Consider the following 19985-nt stretch of genomic DNA (forward strand, 5'->3'; position numbering starts at 1 on the left):
CAACCAAAAGTTTTGTTACTGAATAAAATTGTGCTCTCATCTGTGTAGTTTTACAATTCCTCTACATAGCCTCTTGAAATGAATTTCTTCAGCTTTGTCACATTAATACACAAGGTGGTCGTGGTGAATCCTTGGATTGTGGCTTGGTTCATGAGACTTGGCCTCATTCTTAAAAAAGGGTTATTTTCTGGTTAAGCATGGAGGAGAGGGAAATACAAGGAAATCTCAATCACAAGTACACTAACATTTTCCACAGATTTAAAATAGTGCCTTAGGTAGAATATTTGGTTTATGAGTTCTGAAATGTTCAAAACAAATTTGTGGTGAATAAGAACTTTCTTTAGGATCCATCTATTGTTGTTTTTTTCCAAAAATTCTGATACTCACGAGAAAGTATTTCCCCAAATTCTGTGGTTCCTGAGCCTCCTTCTCCAGGAATTTGTGCATACTTATGGGAATCTTTCATCTAAGATATATAAATTCTTCACTTAAAAAAATGCCTAAGTACTGCGTCTTCATATTGTTTCAAAGGACACAAATAAATAGTCTAATGTTTTGCTAAACAAAAGGATGAATGAAAGCAATGGTATGCCTGACAATGTTAAGTTTATCCATCATTGCCATCATCGTCATCATCATTATCACAATGGTTAGGTTTATTGATTTCCCTGCCAAACAGGACTCTAGGTGTTTTGTCTGTATCCACTAATTCATTAGTATTAACAACACTGTAAGTAATCACTGCTATTATATTCATTTCACAGATTGAAAAAAAGAAGCAACAAACTTGAGACACTAAGGTAATGATGACCAAAAAATTAAGGATAAAATGATTTCCTGGTGGAAGAAGAAAGGATTGAGGCAAGGACATAAGGGACCTCACAGATCATACTCTTTCATTTCTTGCACTAGATCAGAAGTAAGTGTAGGTACAGATGTCGTACCACTCTCCTACCTTTTGACTTATTTATAAATATTATTTTGTATCTACCCAACAATGTTCTTTAAAAACAAAACCTAAGGCACAGAGAGGCTCAGAATACTGGTGTCAGTATCCGCTATACAATAACCTCTCAAATGGGTGTATTTTGGTATGTCTATAATTTAAAAGTGTACAGATTTAGTGACCTTAATGTAGAATGGGTAAGGTGTTATGAACATGGTGTTTTTACAATATGATCCCAACACCAAAATATGACAGTAATCTTAGTGTACTGGAACCTGGGAATCAGAAAGAATACATCTAGTCTTTATGAAATTGAAGTTAAGAACCAAAGGAGAAGAATTTGGTTGGACTGAGAAAGGCAAAACAAACAAGCAAAAGTTTTCAGGGAGCCAGATTTAGGGATTCTAGATGCAGAAAAGGTGAGATGGGTGGATATAGGGAAGATGAAGGGAAATGCCCAAGATAAAATATTTTAACTGACTTTGAGTCCATCTCTGCTTTATTAAAACATTTCACGGACTAGCAGGAGACTAAAATAGATGAAATTCAAGTAACTTTTTGATTGGCCTCTGCCTCCCTCACCTTGAAGACAACAAATTTAGTTCTTAAATGAATAAGACATGAAAATCTTTCCTTCCTAATTGGAATATCTAATATTAAGCTGAACACATATGAATAACACTGCAAATAATTCAAAAGTACATTAATTAATAAAAGGAAGATTAAATTACAATCTGGTGACCTATTTAGTACATGATTCAAAAGAATTATAAGTATTTATCAAAATTGTACATAAATTTACATGTTATTAACTATGTTGGAAAATGGGACATATTCATTATTGAACCTCAGCAAGTGTCCCATTTGGGAACAGTTGAATTAAATGCAAACCCTTGGTCTCTAGGCTAGAAATAAGTAGAGAGAGCCTGGAAGTAAATAAACTGCTCTGGTCAGATTTAGCAGGATACCAGAAAAACAAAAACAAAAACAAAATTAAAAACAAAAAAACTCCTGAGACTGTCAAGTAAGTTATCCTGTCATTTCAGCTGTGACTAATATTCTGACTACAGCATGAGTTTGGGTCCAATAAACTCATTCCAAACCCCCTAGTTACCTCTTTCTTACCCTCTAATCTCTGTTCAGAATATTTCATAACTTTTTTTTTAATTGAAACTTTTTATAGTTTTGGTGAGGAGAACGTCTTTTTTTTTTTTTTTAAGATTTTATTTATTTGACAGAGACACAGCGAGAGAGGGAACACAAGCGGGGGAGTGGGAGAGGGAGGAGCAGGCTTCCCACTGAGCAGGGAGCCTGATGCGGGGCTCGATCCCAGGACCCTGGGGTCATGACCTGAGCCGAAGGCAGACGCTTAACCGACTGAGCTACACAGGCGCCCCGAGAAGGTCTTTTTTTAACATATAATCAGATGCCATGAAAAGTGTTTAAAGTACTGGGGAAATTATATAGGATAGTTCAGAACTTAACAGACATTTTTCAACTGATTTGATTGGATAAACTATTTTTGTTGACTGAAACATTTTCTGGTAGGTCAGAACAGTAAAGAAAAGTCTGTTGAAATAAGGCAAACATAAATTCAACTGATTCTTACCTAACTTAAGAGTGAACAACAGCAACAGAAAAAATGATGTGCTACTCACTATATAGACTCCACCTGTGAAATTTTATATTGAATGTCTCTTTAATTTTTTTTTTAATTGACAAAGTCCGGTTTATCAAGTTGTTCTTTCATAGCACACACTTTTGATGTTGTATTTAAAAACTCATCACCACAATCCACACACATACACATGCACATACACAAAAATCCATGTTCTTTTTCTTCCCCTGGAAGCATTATAGTTTTGGGGTTTACATTTAGCTCTTTGATCTATTTTGTGTTAATTTTTGTATAGAGTGTAAGGTATGGATCAAAGTTAATTTATTTCCATATGGATATCTGGTTATTTTAATGCTACTGGACCATCCATGGTCAACTATACTGTTTTTGTATCTTTGTAGAAAATCAGTTATCTATATATGTGTGGATCTCATTCTAGACTCTTTTTCAATTCACTGACCTATTTTTCTATTTTTTATGTTAATACCACATTGTTTTGACTACTGTAGCTTTGTAAGATATCTTGCAATCAGTATTGTTAATCCTTTCACTTTGTTCTTCATTTTCAAATGTAGTCTGACTGTACTTTCATAGGAATTTTAGCAACAGTTTTAAAATTTATATAAAATAGTCTTTTGGAATTCTGATTTGAATTGTACTGAATTGATATAGGTCAGTTTAGAAAGAATTGACATTGTTGAGTTTTCCAATTCACGAACACAGTATATCTCTTCATTTTTAGGGTCTCCCTTAATTTCTTTCAGAAATGCTTTGTAGTTTCGAATGTCTCTTTAATTTTAATGAATGTTCAATACTTCAATTGGATTATGAGAATAGTAATATATAAACTGTAGTCTGTGGTTCTGGAATCAAAATTATCTAATTAAACTGCATCAGTACTGATCTGAAATATCCATTCTGATCACCCACATAAAAAATGAATTAATATATTTATTTTTTTTAAGACTTTATTTATGTATTCGACAGAGAGGGAGACATCGAGAGAAGGAACACAAGCAGGGGGAGTGGGAGAGGGAGAAGCAGGCTTCCTGCTGAGCAGAGAGTCTGATGTGGGGCTCGATCCCAGGACCCTGGGATCATGACCTGAGCAGAAGGCAGACGCTTAACCGACTGAGCCACCCACGTGCCCCATGAATTAATATATTTAATGAAGTTTGTGATCAGAGTAAATATTTAAGTATAATACATATACAAAGGTGGCAACACTAAACTGGGAATTAGGAAGTATTAATTTCAGGATTGTTTTGGCCACTTTAACAGAGACTAAATGAAGGTGGCATAAACAAAATAGATTTATTTGTCTCAGATAAATTCTGAGTTGGTAGGTGATGCAGAGAGATTCAGCATCTCTGCTTCATAAAGCCAACAGGACCTCATGTTTCTTCTGAAGTGTTTCTTGTCCATCTCCTAGTGTGTGGTCCTCACAAGAATGGTCAAAATTGACTCACTCTGACCACTTCTTCTATACCCATCACACATCCACATTTAACAGAGGAAAGACAGAAGGAATAAGCATCTTTCTTTAAAAAACAGGGCCTAGAAATTTCACACATCAATTCTACGCATCCATTGGCCCGAACTCAGTCACATGGCAATATAAGCTACAAGGAAGTCTGGGAAATGTAGTCTTTGGGAGAGCAGCCACATACCAAGCTAAGAGTACTTGCCTCTTTTCCTAAAAGGAAGAAAAAAAGATTGGATATCGAGCAGAAATTATCAGTCTTTTCAAATAGGGCAGCTAAGCCTAAAAAAAGGACCTTCGTTTATTCATCTGGGAAATTAATTCTATTATCTGATGATATTATCATTTTTCTATGACCTAACATCAGCCTTAGCTTATTCTTTGGAAGTCATTCTCACTACCCTATGCACCCTCTACAATACAGCCGTTTTATTGATATATTTGGAGGAGCCCCATCCAGGCCCTAGTATCCTCCACAATTTAGCTTTCATAGCTCCTGAAATTTCCACTTTTTCTTTAGAGGAAAAAAATGTATATTTTGAGTCAAATTAACCCAAATTTGAAACCTGCTAGTTGAGTGCCCTTAAGCAAATGCTGTAGTATCTTTGAACCTACATTTTCTTCTTTATGAAATGGGGTAGTATTATCTTCTTCTTTGAGATTTAGGGATAATATATGTAAATTCCCCTTGAGTACAGGTATTATCGTATCTTCAGATAGTTCTTATTTAAATACTGAAATATGTATAATTAAATTAAGGTAACATCCATGAAATAGACTTAGGTAGTGCCAACTTCATCAAAAGACACCAAGTTTTATGAGAACAGCAATTTCACTTAGTTTTCACCTCCTAAGATTTTAGATTTATTTCATTTGATTCTTTCAGGAATATAAGCTGCTTTCAAATTTTCAAACTCCCTTTTAACATCTTACACTTTTTGCATCTTTGTTTTTGAGGATTGTTAGTCTATACTGTTCTTATAATGTCTTTGTTGGCTTCATATTAGCTTACTGCTGGGAATAGAATGTGTGTGTGTGTGTGTGTGTGTGTGTGTGTGTGCATGTGTTTATGCATGTGTATACATGTATGTGTAATGGAATTCACTAGTAAAGTACACCACCATCTTAATTCAAAAGTGTGCTGGAAATTTGCTTTTCTGCCAATAGATATTGAGAACTACTTGCTTTATTCTTTTTTAAAACAGTTTTTTAAGTAGTCTTCACTTGATGGGTGCCTGGAATTCTGAGCAAAGCCCTATTAGAGATCACAAATCCAGTAAACAAAGGCAACAGTGACACCTTGTTAAAAGCAGCAAATACAAAATACCCTCAGGAGAGAATGTGTCTGGTGTGTTCTAGGAGCAGAAATAAAGAATGGTGTGGCTGGATCATAATGAAAGAGGGAGAGAATCGTCCCAGAGGAGGTTGATGAGGGATGTGGGGCTAATCATGCAGGACCTTGTAAACCATGGCAAAGTGTTCACGTTTTATTTCAAATAAGATGGTAAATCTTTATGGGCTTCTAAGAATGGCAATGCTATGATTTGTGACAGCTGAATGCATCCTTAGATCTTGGCTAAACTTTTTAACAAAATAATTTAATAATAGTTCAAAAGTTTGACTTTTGCCCTTCAAATTCTACAACGCGATATAAAATTATCTATACTATACAGCATTCAGTAGTACCAATGAGTTACTTAATTTACTTATTTATTGAGTTGAACCTATTAAATAACTCAACAAGCAATTTTAAAACAAGTTGTTTCTTACTACCTGTTGAAATTATTGAAAGTATACATGCATGCACACACTTACTGGTTTTTCTGATTTCTTTAGATGTTCTTAAACATTTAATAAGCCAGTTGTGCACTAGTTTTGTAGAAAATGGTATTAATAGCTCCATCATCAAAAGTCTATATTGATAACCTTAAAACATTCTTATGGATTCCTCCCAGATTTGGACTAAAATATCGGTAAAAACAATAGATACTCATTTTATGTTACAAGCTTGGAAAATATTGAGCAAACACATTTAAAAACACATCAGATGGAATGAACAACTTCCTATGTGTTATGAATGGTAAGGCCACAGAAGTATTTGGCTCCCTAAAATAATCTTAATTCAGCAGTCAAAGAGGCAGAATGCACCTAAGGTTTATTTGTGAGAATAGAGCACTGGTTACTTAAGTTATTGAGATATCTTCTTCTCATAGAGCACAAGACTCTGAGACAATAGGAAAGTTATGTTTTAAAGAGAGAGACTTTTGAAAAATAAGATTCCAGGGTGTGTGGGAAGGGGAGAGGGAAGGCATGTAGGGACTCTGCCTACCTCATAGTTTTGCCAAATCTGGGCTAACCTTTGACAATACTTAGGAGTCATTTCATTTTTTAGCTACCCGGTACCTTTGTGGATTCAATTGCCTTAATGAAGTGCAGTTATTTCCTAACAATGTTTTCGGTATTGCAAAACATCTTTATATACATTTCATGGCTATCCATCAGCAACATACTACTTGTTTCAAAATTAAAACCATATTTTTTTGTGAGTTACAGTTGGTGACGCCTCAAACTAATTTTGAAGATTCAGTGAAAGTAATCAAGATCATAGCAAACTTTCCCATCTGTTTTGTAAATCAAAAATGTATTTAGAGATCATAGTAAGAATAGTTATGTCTATTTAGAGATATTACTAAGTATTTGGGCTTGGAAACCCAAAGTTATTAGAGTAAAACAAATTTTATAATCTTTTGTTGTTGGATATTGTCTCTTCTTTAATTTCAAATCAGATTCTAAGATGATATGAAAAATATTAGCTTCTTTAAAAAAAAAGATTTTATTTATTTGAGAGAAAGAGAGAGAGAGAGTGGAGGAGCTGAGGGAGAGAAACGAGCAGATTTCTGCACTGAGCCCAGAGCCAGACCTGGGGCTTTATCTCATGACCCTGAGTTGAAATCAAGAGTGGATGCTAAAGTGAACTTATTAAAAGTAATTAATTTGAGTTGAATTCTAAAGGTGAAGTGTGATGGGATAACTTTGTTTTCTTTTCTCCTCGTTCAATAGCACATTTAAGGACAGGACTGAAATTGGAACCAATAAATATTTATTTGATTTGTAGACTGCATATAGTTAAATTCATGACTAATAAGACAAAATAGCATCAGACTATAGTTTTGCTTCCAATTTCAAGTACTGTAAGTATACTCATTTAATAAGAAAAATCTGGACCTTTTCTATGTATTATGGTACAAAAGATTATTTATGAATTATCTCTATTCTTGGCACTTCAAAGAATACTAACCACTAGCAATGAATGAACATGCTTAACTATATGAAGTTGACTTTCCTTCTCGTTTCTCTTTTCTAGACACAGAGCATCACAAGGTCAAGTAGCAGATGGTTTGAGAGTTCCCTCACAGACATATCATATAGCAACTGTGGGTGAAAATTGTATTAGTTTTCTGTGATTGCATCAAAAATTACCTCCAAAACTCAGCTTAAAACAAGATATATTTGTTACATCACACAGTTTCTAAGGTTCAGGAAACTGGGTACAACTTAGTGCAGTGGTTCTAGCTGGGGATCTCTCCTAGGGTTGCAGTGAAGTTAGCCAGGGCTACCGTCATATGAAGGGTTGACTAGGTCTGGGGCACCCACTTTCAAGAAGATTAACTCACATGGCAGTTGTCTGGAGGCCTCTGTTTCTTGTCTCATGGGCTTCTCCATAAGGTGGCTGGAGTGTGTGCAAGATGTTCTGGCTGGCTTCCCTCCACTCTCTGAGAGAGCAAGGCAGAAGCCACAGTTCAGAATCATCACCTCATCACTTCTGCCATGTTGTATTGGTTACCAAGACTGACCCTGACACAACATGGAAGAAATAACATGAATATCAGGAGGCAGGGATCATTGGGTATCATCTTAAAGGCTGGACACTACAAAACTGAAGGATAAATTCAATGTGTGGGATTAATTTGGAATACATTTCATTTTCCTCTTCCTCCTCCTTCTTTTTCACTAAGAAATGCAGAAATTGTGGGGTGCCTGTGTGGCTCAGTCAGATAAGTGTTTGACTCTTGATTTCAGCTCAGGTCATGATCTCAGGGTCCTGGGATTGAGCCCCACATTGGGTTCCGTGCTCAGCGGGAGTCTGCTTGAGAATTCTCTCCCTCTCCTTCTACCTCTCCTCCTGCTTGTGCTCTCTCTCAAATAAATAAATAAATCTTAAAAAAAAAGAAAAGAAACACAGACATTGCAATCAATGTCAGTCATATATTAGCCACAAATGTAAGGATACATACGCACTGATGCCCAATACACAGAAATAGGCTAATAGTCAAATAGACCTGTTCACCTGCAATTTAGAATATGAAATGTTCTCACCTACAAAACAGTTTTTAAACACTTGATTTGGAGCCTAAAAAGAATATACACTTAAGCAAATATCACTTACTATTTTATTTAAAAAATATCAAGCTGGCAAACTTTATTAAATTAATAATGACATATCTCTTAACGGGACCAGTTTCTGTTTGCTTGGTTAGCTCAATAGTTTCTGAACACGGTAAAAACATTTGAAAATTTATTTTAAGAAAATAACGATTCCCCATCATTTGAACAAGTCTTTTCTTCTAATTTGCATATGAGTAGGCTCATCCTAGGTGATGAAAAAATAAATGATCAAATAAAATCTTCGTATAGAAACTTCCATATATGTGTGCTTTTGAACAGTGCATAACAAAATGGTCTTTTTAAGTATTTTTCAAAGTGTGATTCATGAATCACCAGTATTAGAATCACTAACAAAGCTTATAACAAATGTGTATCCTTGGGACGTTTCCAAGTCTACTGAATCAGAATCTCAGGGGCTGGGTTTAGAATCCACATTTTAGCAAGCACTTAGGTGGTCCTTATGCATAATAAAATAGTCAAGCTGTTGATTTTTGCAATATACTTTCCAGATTTAGCAAAACCTTATCCCCCATATTAGTTCTAGCCAGGGCCCTTTGAGGACAAGATTTCCTTGCTTGGGCTCCATTTCACTATGTAACTAGAACATGGAATCACACTGTAGAGAAGGGTATGTTCCCCTCGTGGGCAGAATCCCAGGGCTGGGTCCCATTTGAAGTCCATATAGGCTGCCTTGGTGGAAGGAGAAGGATGTGAAAGCTTGGACTCTGGTGTAGACCTAACAAGTCAATGCTCAGTACCATGTGTTCTTTTTAAATGCTCTTAAATTTTAAATGTTCTCCATTTTTCTTTAGTGAACATAATAAAGTGGAAATAATATTTCTATTAGTGGAAATAATAAAGCGCCTTTGAATAAACAGTTTCCTCTGCTTCAGAAAGTTGTGTGTTTAACTCAGTGTGACCAATCAATGAGTTCTAAAAGGTTTATAATTTTTTGACTTCTATGGGGCAATCAAAGGCTAAATTCCAAAGGACTTGGAAATGTCAACTTGTAATACAAACTGGGTTGACCCCAGGGCATGGGTTCAGAACCATAACTCACCATGTTTACAAATTATATCACTTGGTCTAGGGTGCTAACTGTAAACTCACCGATAATTATAGTACAGAGTAAATTACAGTCAGCCTCTTTCCTTTTTTTCCCCTGCTTGGTGTCTGAACTGTCATAACATATGGATTCTTCATCAGCCCTCAAATCACACAGAGGGCTCCCCTAGAAGCTAGTCTTGAAATCAATAGGCAGTCAGGCTTTCAGATGAAATATGGAATTCCTATAGACTTTTTAAAAGGGAGAACAAATTATTTCACTAAATGAATCCCCTATGTTATTCCAAGCAGATGTACACACATCTGCGATCTTTAATAGAAAGGATAAAAATATAACATTCTGTTAGGTAACGTACACATTTGAAAAGTCGCTCTTTTCCTCAAGGTATTTGTTTTCCCTTTGTTGTTCCTTCTCGGTTGTCTCCCTTTGTGCTAAAGATATGCTTTGTGCATGCTTCTGAGGACAGAATGCTGATACTTTGGTTTTTCTCGGTCTCCTCTTTCCCATCTTTCTCCACCCCCACTGCTTCTGTTCCATCTGTCCCTCCTACCTCCCTAATAATTTGGTTGCCAAAGCTGTGGTATCTTTTTAATTTGGTCTAAATAAGATATGCTTACTTAAAGACCCTGCAAACAAGAGGAAGATGAGTAAGATGAATCTTCCAAGCTGGCTGCCTCATATCCTCCCAGGATGCACAGTCTAGGGAATGCCTAAATTCTGAGCTGCCAAACATTGCCATCAAATCTGTGGTTAAAGGCATAATAATTTGGGTTACTTCAACATAGTAAAGGAACACTCCCTCATCCACTACTTGCCTGAAAGCCTAGGATAGGGGATGGATTTATTTTTTAGACCATCGTATTGTCTCTAGATTATATTAAGATAGATACAGATATGGTTATAGGTATCTTCATTTTGGGAGTGTTAATAAAAGTATCAGGGATTAAGGAACAAAGAGGAAGAGGGATAAAGCTGATGATACATACTTTATTTTAATAAATATGTTAAGTGCGTGTGAGGAAGCACTGCAGCTTGTATATACGTGGCTACCTGTGGAACCTGTGCTTTTCTGCCAACACATTGTTGAGAACGGTAAGCCACCGCTTTCCTGGGTAGCTGCCACTGATCTGTGTGTGATATTGTGGACAAGGTCCTGTTAGAGATCCAGTAATGTAAGAGGACAATACGATAGGAGACAAGAAAAGATGAAAGTTTGGAGAAAAATGTTATGTATTTTAAAATAGAACTAATGACACTGTTGAAAAGTTCTTGGAAATCCATGTTTTGGAAATCTTCTACATAATAATCAATATTGAGAAAGTGGGGAAACAAGATATTATAAGGAAACAAATTTTACCTTTTTCCTATTCCAAAATGCTGTGGACTAGCTCACCAATTGACAAAGCCGGGCAGAACCATCTAGGAATAGCTAACAGAGAGGGCAGCTATCCCCAGAATCTAGCAGGTCAGATTTCCCAGAGTCTCTACTCTCTCCATCCAGCTGCCACAGGAACTAAAAGCTTTGAAAGGGACGCAGGGATGCAGCCCGATGGGCACAGAACACCTCCTTCCAGATGTTTCTTTGGGTCTTAAATTTATAGTCAATCCCGAAGCACCCAATATTTGCCAAGGCCCAGAACTGAGCTCTGTTCTCTCCTTTCTATGCATGCATTTTGTAATCTATTTTCTTCTTCAGATCCAATCTAGTGTTTATTATAACAATATAATGTATACAAATGGTGGTTTTTTTTCTTGTCCCAAAACACTTTCCACAAGTATAGTAACTGTCCTATCCTGTCATCGGTGTAATAATAGGAGATTCATCATATTTTAGTGTGTCACTTATTTATGGGATGGATAATGCTGACATGTGTTTTAAAAATAATTTATCTCAAGATTACCCATTGGAGAATTTTATTTCTCAGGTTGAAACTATTTCTTAATTGATTATAAGGTTGGTTTTTTAAAATACCACACATCTCCCTGAATTCAATATTGCTCTATTACTTTGACTTCCCTTTTTTTAATCTATAGAAATAAAAAATGAGATAACAATGTTCTATCAGAACATTATATGAATATTGATATTTCTCAAAATTATGCTTTTATTCTTCAGGCCTTCTGTAATGAAAATATGGAAAGGGCTTCTGGTTTCTTTGAAAAAAAATCAATGAAAATATCAAGACAAGGCATAATGTCAAGTAAGTCCAATAATCAGATCACAGCTAATGGCTAAAAAAATCATGAGGTGGCAAAAATGAAGTTTTATGTCTGTTCAGGTTAATAAACAAAGGACTGAGTGATCTTCAGCCAACGTGAAAATAATCTAGAATTTACTGTACACTCTCATCAGGCTTTCTGAAAGGTCATCTAATTAACATTTTGTGTTAACTCTACTCTTCACCTTGACCCCAAAACACCAAAAATATGCTGCAGCCTATTTTACTTGAAATTCATAGTGATTGTGGATACGAATAAACAGAAGGTTAGAAAACAAGAGGGGAGAACTTCTACCTTTACTGGGGGGGCATCAGAAGAGATAAGGACATTGAGAAGACAGCTGGATACTAAGATGAGGTCAAGATGGAAGCTGCCAAGTGATCCATACACCTGCTACAAAGTCAAATTAGTTCTAAAATTCCTAAATAGGAATAATCTGAGACCCAGAGTTGGTGGAACTGTTTTCAGGACAAAGAGAGTCTTAAGCCTTGATTTTATTAAATCACCTTATATTATATATATATATTTTAAAGATTTTATTTATTTATTTGGGACAGAGAGACACAGCGAGAGAGGGAACACAGCAGGGGGAGTGGGAAAGGGAGAAGCAGGCTCCCCGCTGAGCAGGGAGCCCGATGCGGAGCTCGATCCCAGGACCCTGAGATCATGACCTGAGCCGAAAGCAGATGCTTAACAACTGAGCCACCCAGGCGCCCTGGCACCTTATATTATATTAAATCACCTATTTGCAGAGTTGGCTGCATAAATAAATTAGAGAAAATCCTTATATTAGAGAATATAGATATCTCCTAATGAAATACATTTCCTATTCTGTTTTTCATGATGGTCCCAATTCCATCACCATTGATTACTCTCTGAAATGCTGAGTTGCTGCAAATAGTTAAGGGGCTGGGGAGTACAGAAGAGGCGAGATACATAAAAGGTTGATGAAAAGTCAATGAAATACTTAATGAGCAGCTACTACTTTAACGTAATTTGTGCTGGAGGAAGGGGAAGAGATACAAAGTTGCATTTATTTTTTCATTAAGTAAGCATTTACTGAGTACCCAGTATGCACCATGCATTGTGTTAGCGGATAGAAAGATCAAATGATAAAATGCAATTCCAGCCCTAGAAAAGCTTTTACTTTTATAATTCTTTCCTAATTTCCATATTAAAGAGACACGTGGGCAGAGTATAAAATTCTCCATATTCACTTACTATTGTCTGAAATCTTACCATAAGTTCCTCATCTGCTACCCCAACTCAAGAATTCCTTCCAAGCATGCGCCCTTTTGTCTAAAGCTGAAGCAGGAAATGTGCCTCCTCATATTCACAAAGGCTACCTGCTCACCCCTTTAAGCCTTTTATCAAGGTTTTCTTCCCAAGATCTGTATCTATCTTTATTATCAAGGCAGGGATGGGGTAAAATGGAGATGGAGATCAGGAGCACCATCAGTTCTTCCCTTCAGAATCTCCTCCCTATAGATTGCTGTCACCTAGCCTTTCTGCCCTGTTTTTCATTTGGTTGGTTGGTTGGTTATTTGGTTTTATTGACCAAGGATGAACCTATATCTACACATTATAGTCACCCAAAGTCTGGGGTTTACCCTAAGTTTCACTCTTGGTGTTGTACATTCTATGGGTTTGGACACATATATAGTGACATATACCTGACATATATCCATCATTATATCATATAGAGTATTTTTACTGGCTAAAAATCCTATGTGCTCCGCCTTTTCATCTCTCCCTGCTCCCAACCCCTGGAAACCACTGATCTTATTATTTTCTTCTTAGTTTTGCTTTTTCCAGAATGTCATGTAATTGGAATTGTGCAGTATGTAGGCTTTTAGAGGTTGGCTTCTTTCACTTAGTAATATGCACCTAAACTTCTTCCATGCCATTTCATATCCTGATAGCCTATTTCTTTTTAGCACTGAGTAATATTTGATTGTCTGTATGTAACATAGTTTATTTATACATTCACCTGCTGAAGAACATCTTGGTTGCTTCCAAGTTCTGGCAATTATGCATAAAGCTGCTTATAAACATCTTGTGCAGGTTTTGTGTGGACATAAGTTTTCAACTCCTTTGGGTAAATACCAAGGAGTGTAATTGCTAGGTCATATGGTAAGAGTATGTTTAGTTTTGTAAGAAACTGCCACATTGTCTTCCAAAATGGCTATACCATTTTGCATTCCCACCAGCAATGAACGAGAATTCCAATTGCTTCACATCCTTGCCAGCATTTAGTGTCATCAGTATTCTGGATATGGGCCATGCTCACTGGTATGCAGTTACATTTCATTGTTGTTAATTGCCCCAGTTTTTATGGGGACATACCCATCCACTGTTTTCAAAGTTGAAGAAGGCTCATAGAAGAGAAGGTGTTCTTAACCAGAGTCTGTCTTCTAAACATTTAGAAAATAGAATCGTCATCATTCTCCATATTCCAACACACACAATGCTCCACCTCGGCGGCGGTTTTGCTGAAAGCTGCTTGAAGTTCCATAGGAGGGAGGGGCTAATGCCAGCAGTCAAATGCAAGTCGCTAATGCCCCAGATGGAAAGCAGAAAAGTATGTGCCTTATTGGACATAACAGCAGAAGTGTTGATTTCAGGGTCTAGACATAGCTAATTGATCCATCACTTATTTAATAAATAATCATTCTATTTTCTCTTATTCATCCCCTCCCTCACTCCTCATAAACTGGTACCATGGAGATAATGGCTCATAATAGAAACATAAGGTATCATGAGCACCTAGGACAATTAAAGTGCCTGGTAAATTGTAAAGTAGTACCAAAATGTTAACATGATTATTAAAGTCACAAATGGGACAAGGAATAGAGTTTTTACACTAATAGAGGGGAGACATAACCACTTCAGAACCATAACAAGATGAACTCAGATATATCGATATCCCTTTCTAAATAATATAATATGGGGTTGGAGACAAAACATAATTCAAGTTAAAAAATAAAAGTAAGTAAGGGGTGCCTGGGTGACTCAGGTTAAGCGTCTGACTCTTGATATCAGTTCAGGTCTTGATCTCAGGGTTGTGAGTTCAATTCCCACGTTGGGCTCCACACCCAGTAAATAAAAATGAAAAACAAGTTTTGTGTGCCATCATTATAAAGGTGTAGGTGGCCAGAAACCTGCCCTCCGGTTGGTAATTCTGAATCATTCCTTAAACTCTGCCACAAAAAATCACCTTACAATTCCGTCTGGGCTAGTAGCCACCCCTTACGTTGAAGGATTTTAGACCAAATTACAATTAAGATTCACCTGAAAAAGTATTAACTCCTCTACCTTTTAACAGTAAGTTACTCTGAACATGAATAGAGTGTGACTGAAAATCTTAACTGAGAGGTGAAGGCATAGAAGGACCACCCTGGGGTCAGTGCAGCACCCTTCCATGAAGGAAGACCAATGTGAAGACTAGAAAGGTGTGGCCCTTGCTCTTGGCCAGTTTTCCTCAGATCAGTTGCAAGGCAAACATGTGTAGGGACAGTATGTGTCAGCCTACGTAGGGTTGTGCACAGGGATATCTGGGGACTTACAAAATCAGGGGACACAGCATGGCTTAAAAGGCCCAGAGGGGCACGGAGGATAGGAAAATTGTGTACAAAAAGAACATTCCCTTAGGAGTAAGTCTACAGAAATTGGACACATGATATTTTACATTTTTACTTTATTTTCTTGTGAATGTGAGTGGGCCATGAATGTTTGAGGAAGTTAGAAATTTTGGTCAACGAGTGTCAGCATTTATATTATTTCTTGGGTGCCTTAAACTTTTTTTTCCCCTCAAACGTACAGAATTCCATGTGTCAAATATTTTGTCAAACTTCTCAATTTTTTTTTTTCCAGTTGGAATTCTTGCAGCTGGCAAGTGTTTCTGTAAACTCTCTGTGGTAAGAACAGCCAACTGCCCTGGAAATCTCCCTTTCCTAATGAAAAGTTGTTGGAAGACATGTCTGTCCTACCAGAGATTACATGTTCATGTCTTACCCCTTGCATTTAAATAAGGCTAAGTGACTGAATTCTGGCCAATGAAATAAGGGCAGAATTGGTGATCAACTTTTACGAGTCTGGCTGTGTCAAAGAAAACAATGTACACCATCCTCTGCACGCTTTCTGCATTCTAGTTGAACGTTGCCTCCCAGGAAAACCTCTGGAACCCTATGTTGAAGGTTTGGCCAGCCTGGATTCCTCTTTCCTTGATTCCAGCTGTGGACTGGATTTTCTGTAAGTGAAGAAATAGATCTCTATTTAAAATCATTTGAGGACTGCATAGAGTATGCCTTTGTGTCTTTTCTTATAAAATCAGGTATCCTTTTGGCTCTTAATGGAAGCCACTTCTATTTCTTTTCTGTTCTGAGATGATTTTGGGGGGGAATCTTCACTCAGTCTTCTCTCCCCACACATTCAAATCAAATCTCATGGATCCAAAGAGCCAACATATTGCCTCTATGTCTGCTAAGAGATCTGTAAATAGCATCCAGTCAATTGTATGTGACTGGCCTCAGATTCCTTTACAGAGACACATACCTGAGAGCATTTGCAAAGACAATCCTAATGAATTTGGCAATCATTGCTGAGGCCCCCAATTCATCAACAGAGTCAGGACTCCAAGAAGATCCTGACTACAGTGGTTGTTCTCTAAAGGTCATTCACAGTTAGCAGTAAACATTATGCAATTTTAATGGGATTCTTAAACTCACAAATGAAGCAAGGTGTTTTGGGGGTTTTTTGTTTTGTTTTGTTTTGTTTTTGATTATGCCTTTTTTTTTTTTTCCATCTAAGCTTTCAAGAAATGATGGAGCAAGGGCAAAAGTGGCTTATACTTGTTATCCAAATATCCTAAAAGCTACAGGACACAAGTAACAGCAGGGAAAAGTGTGGCTGAAAAGTAAAGGATTTACTCAAATAAGTATCTATAGCAAAAAGAAACACAAGTAACAAATACTCCTGCCAGCCTGTTTTCCGATCATGAATCCTGAGATGTATTTAACAGAAGATATCTAAATAATTGACTTCATAGGGAGCCAATGACAGTGTTCAGTCATATAGAACAAACTTAAACTAAGGGACAGAGAAAAGATTCAAATCAAGAAGAAATCGCAAAAGCCACTGCTGTGGTTCTATTTTTGCAGGATAATTAAACCAATTTAAGGAAATGATGGGATAAAGAGACAGAAATTGAGAGGTCATCTAATCCACCAGTTTTTTCAAAAGCCGATCCTCTGATCTGTGCTGGTCCGAGATAATGTTTTCACAGTTAATGGCCCAATGAAATAAATTAGGAAAATTAATGAGTTCTTTAACAAAGCATTCAACATAAATTATTACTCTTTATTTTACAATTAACGTGCTTCCTAATTTTTATGTGGAAATGTTTTTCCTTAAAGGAATTTTAGTCATAATATTTTTATTGATGGTTTTGTTTATAGTATCTTTGACCAAAATGTAATGTAATCCTTTGTTCCTTCATTTTTTTTTTTTTTTGGAAATTATACTGGTTTTTGAAATTCTAGAAGGCATTCATTGAATTCATTCCCTGCATTCAAGAAGGACTCATTTAAATTTGAAAACATGGAATCCTACATCATTTTTTTTCAGAAATGGAGGAAATTTTATAACATCCCTGGATAATACTTGTCTATGCTAAAGACATTACAGCATTAGAAATGCTTTTGTACCTCTTAAGTCAATCTCTCAAAGGAGGGTTACATTACAGAACTTGTTTTTCTCCTGCCCAATATCATAGAAATTGAATGTTGAATACAAGATACTTAAAAACATCTAGTTGAACTGTTTCCGTTGACGTAGAGGTGCAGATGGAGGCAGCTGACAGTAGAGATTTGATCTGTTTTATATGATGGGGTAACTGCACCGACATCATTTTACATCTTGTCCAAACTCTTTCCCATGTACCATATGGGCTCCTTCCTTAAACAGCAGATCCCACTTGCCAGCAAAACCTTTTCAAATTTTGGCAAGCTTTGGTTCATTGTGAGTTTTGCCTAGACCATGCCTCCATTATAAAAATAACAACGCTTAATATAAATTGCATGCCATCTGAATATTAATTGTTTACTCCTACATATATCCCATGTAGAAAAGCCTTCATATGGGGAAATGCTTGCCAACAGGGTGATCATGATGCCAATGGAGTGTGCTATGATTGCGTTGGTTAGGCTTACTTACTTCAAGTTGTACAGAAAGGAGAGCCAGACTAAAAATACTTTTTTCTTAAAATAGTTCACATTTTGGAAAAAAGCAATTTCTATTTACAACAACTGATACACACATTGGAGCAAGATATGGAGAAAAATAACTGTGTACGATTTTTCAACAAACCAAGCTCTTCCACATTCCATATTATGGTAGAATTCCAATATTTTATAGGAAATCAGGTTTTCTAAAACACGATCCAACTCAGATCCATGTCACTGAAGATAGGCTTTTTTTACCCAAGGTTTCTAGAATCCACCTTCCTTACGATTACACATGTAAACATAGAACCATTATAGTGATGTTAACCTAACACAGTTGATGTTTACAAATTAGAGAGTTGGGTAAATGAAGTGGGAGAGATAAAAGAGGTACAGAAAATAAAATGCGAAATTGATTCTGCAATGTTGGCCTTGTGGTTTCATCTCTCAGAGACCAGAAAGAAAGCAACACTTCTCTCCTCGGTTGCTCAGCTATGAGGGTAGCTAGGGGACCTGGGAAGAAGAATAGGCATATCCAGGGGGGGTCTCAATCTTGTGCTTTGCCTACTTTGAACATTGGTGGATATACTTCTAATAGATCGGCATTTGACACTTCAGATGTTTATAAAATTTGCCTCAGTGGAATATCCTATTAGCATGGAGCAGGTATTATATAAATGAAAACTTATATGATGCTGTAATTTGCAACGTATACATGTATACAAATGCACAAAAATATGTGTGGATATTTGTTCCTGTAACTCATCTGTATAACTATATATTTAACTTTGTTCTTTTTCACTACCTTATTATACACACACATAGGTGTGTTCGGGATCATTTATAACCCTGGCCTATTCACTCCTGCTCCAGTACTTTTAATTTTCTTGCAACAAAGGCTAGCTGGGCTCACCCCATCTCATCTCCAGAGTAATGTGCCTCTTCCTGTGCACACTCATTGCCACAAACAATGCTTCCTAATGTATGAAACTTAACTCATTCCTTCCTGCCAAGTTCAAAACTTCTAGTCCTGTCTTTACTGCTTACCTTTCCAACTCAATCCCTTATCAGAGGAATTGAGATTTTTCTTTTCTCCTCAGTGATTACCCCCATTCTTCTGCTCACACCCTACTGTTATGTTTTTAAGGAGATAAGACTTAGCATAATCCTCTTCAGTTCCATCCATGTTAATGCAAATGGTGGATATTCATCCTTTCTGACGGCTGAGTTATACTCCATTGTATATATGGACCACATCTTCTTTATCCATTCATCTGTTGAAGGGCATCTTGGCCCCTTCAATAGTTTGGCTCTTTTGGACATTGCTATTATGAACATTGTGGTGCATGTGCCCCTTCTTTTCACTACATCTCTATCTTTGGGGTAAACACCTAATAGTGCAATTCCTGGGTCATAGGGTGGATTTACTGGAGGGGATTATGCTAAGTGAAATAAGTCAAGCAGAAGAAAACAATTATCATATGGTTTCAATCATATGTGGAACGTAAGGAATAGCGTGGGGGGCTTTGGGGAAGGGAGGGAAAACTGAAGGTGAAGAAATCAGGGAGGGAGACAAACCATGAGAGATTCTGGACTCCAGGAAACAAACTGAGGGTTTCAGAAGGGAGGGGGTGGGGGAATGGAGTAGCTGGGTGATGGACATTAAGGGGGGCACGTGTTGTGATGAGCACTGGGTGTTATATGCAACTAATGAATCTCTGAACACTACATCATAAACTAATGATGTACTATATGTTGGCTAACTGAACATAAAAAAAAGGAGATAAGACTTATCTTTTTCTTTTTTATCCTTTTAAACATTTATATGAAACAAAAATATGCAATTATGACAAATAAGTATGTGTGTATTATTATTCTCAACAGAATTTTGTTCACAGTTGGATGTTTAATCGATACACATTTCTCTATAAAATCTTAACTAAGATTTAAGTGGGAGCTGTATGCAAGTAAAATTGCATGGAAAG

General features: G+C 36.7%; 1 long non-coding RNA gene across 1 annotated transcript; it reads left to right on the forward strand.

Moving 5' to 3' along the window:
* Positions 1 to 789: 789 nt before the first annotated feature.
* On the forward strand, positions 790 to 15787 carry LOC113919279. Its single transcript, XR_003518931.1, has 3 exons — positions 790 to 919; positions 11676 to 11760; positions 15653 to 15787. It is a non-coding gene; the product is annotated as an uncharacterized LOC113919279 (long non-coding RNA).
* The last annotated feature ends 4198 nt before the right edge of the window (positions 15788 to 19985 follow it).

The sequence above is a fragment of the Zalophus californianus genome, chromosome 3, assembly GCF_009762305.2.
Source record: "Zalophus californianus isolate mZalCal1 chromosome 3, mZalCal1.pri.v2, whole genome shotgun sequence".
Lineage (NCBI taxonomy): Eukaryota > Metazoa > Chordata > Mammalia > Carnivora > Otariidae > Zalophus > Zalophus californianus.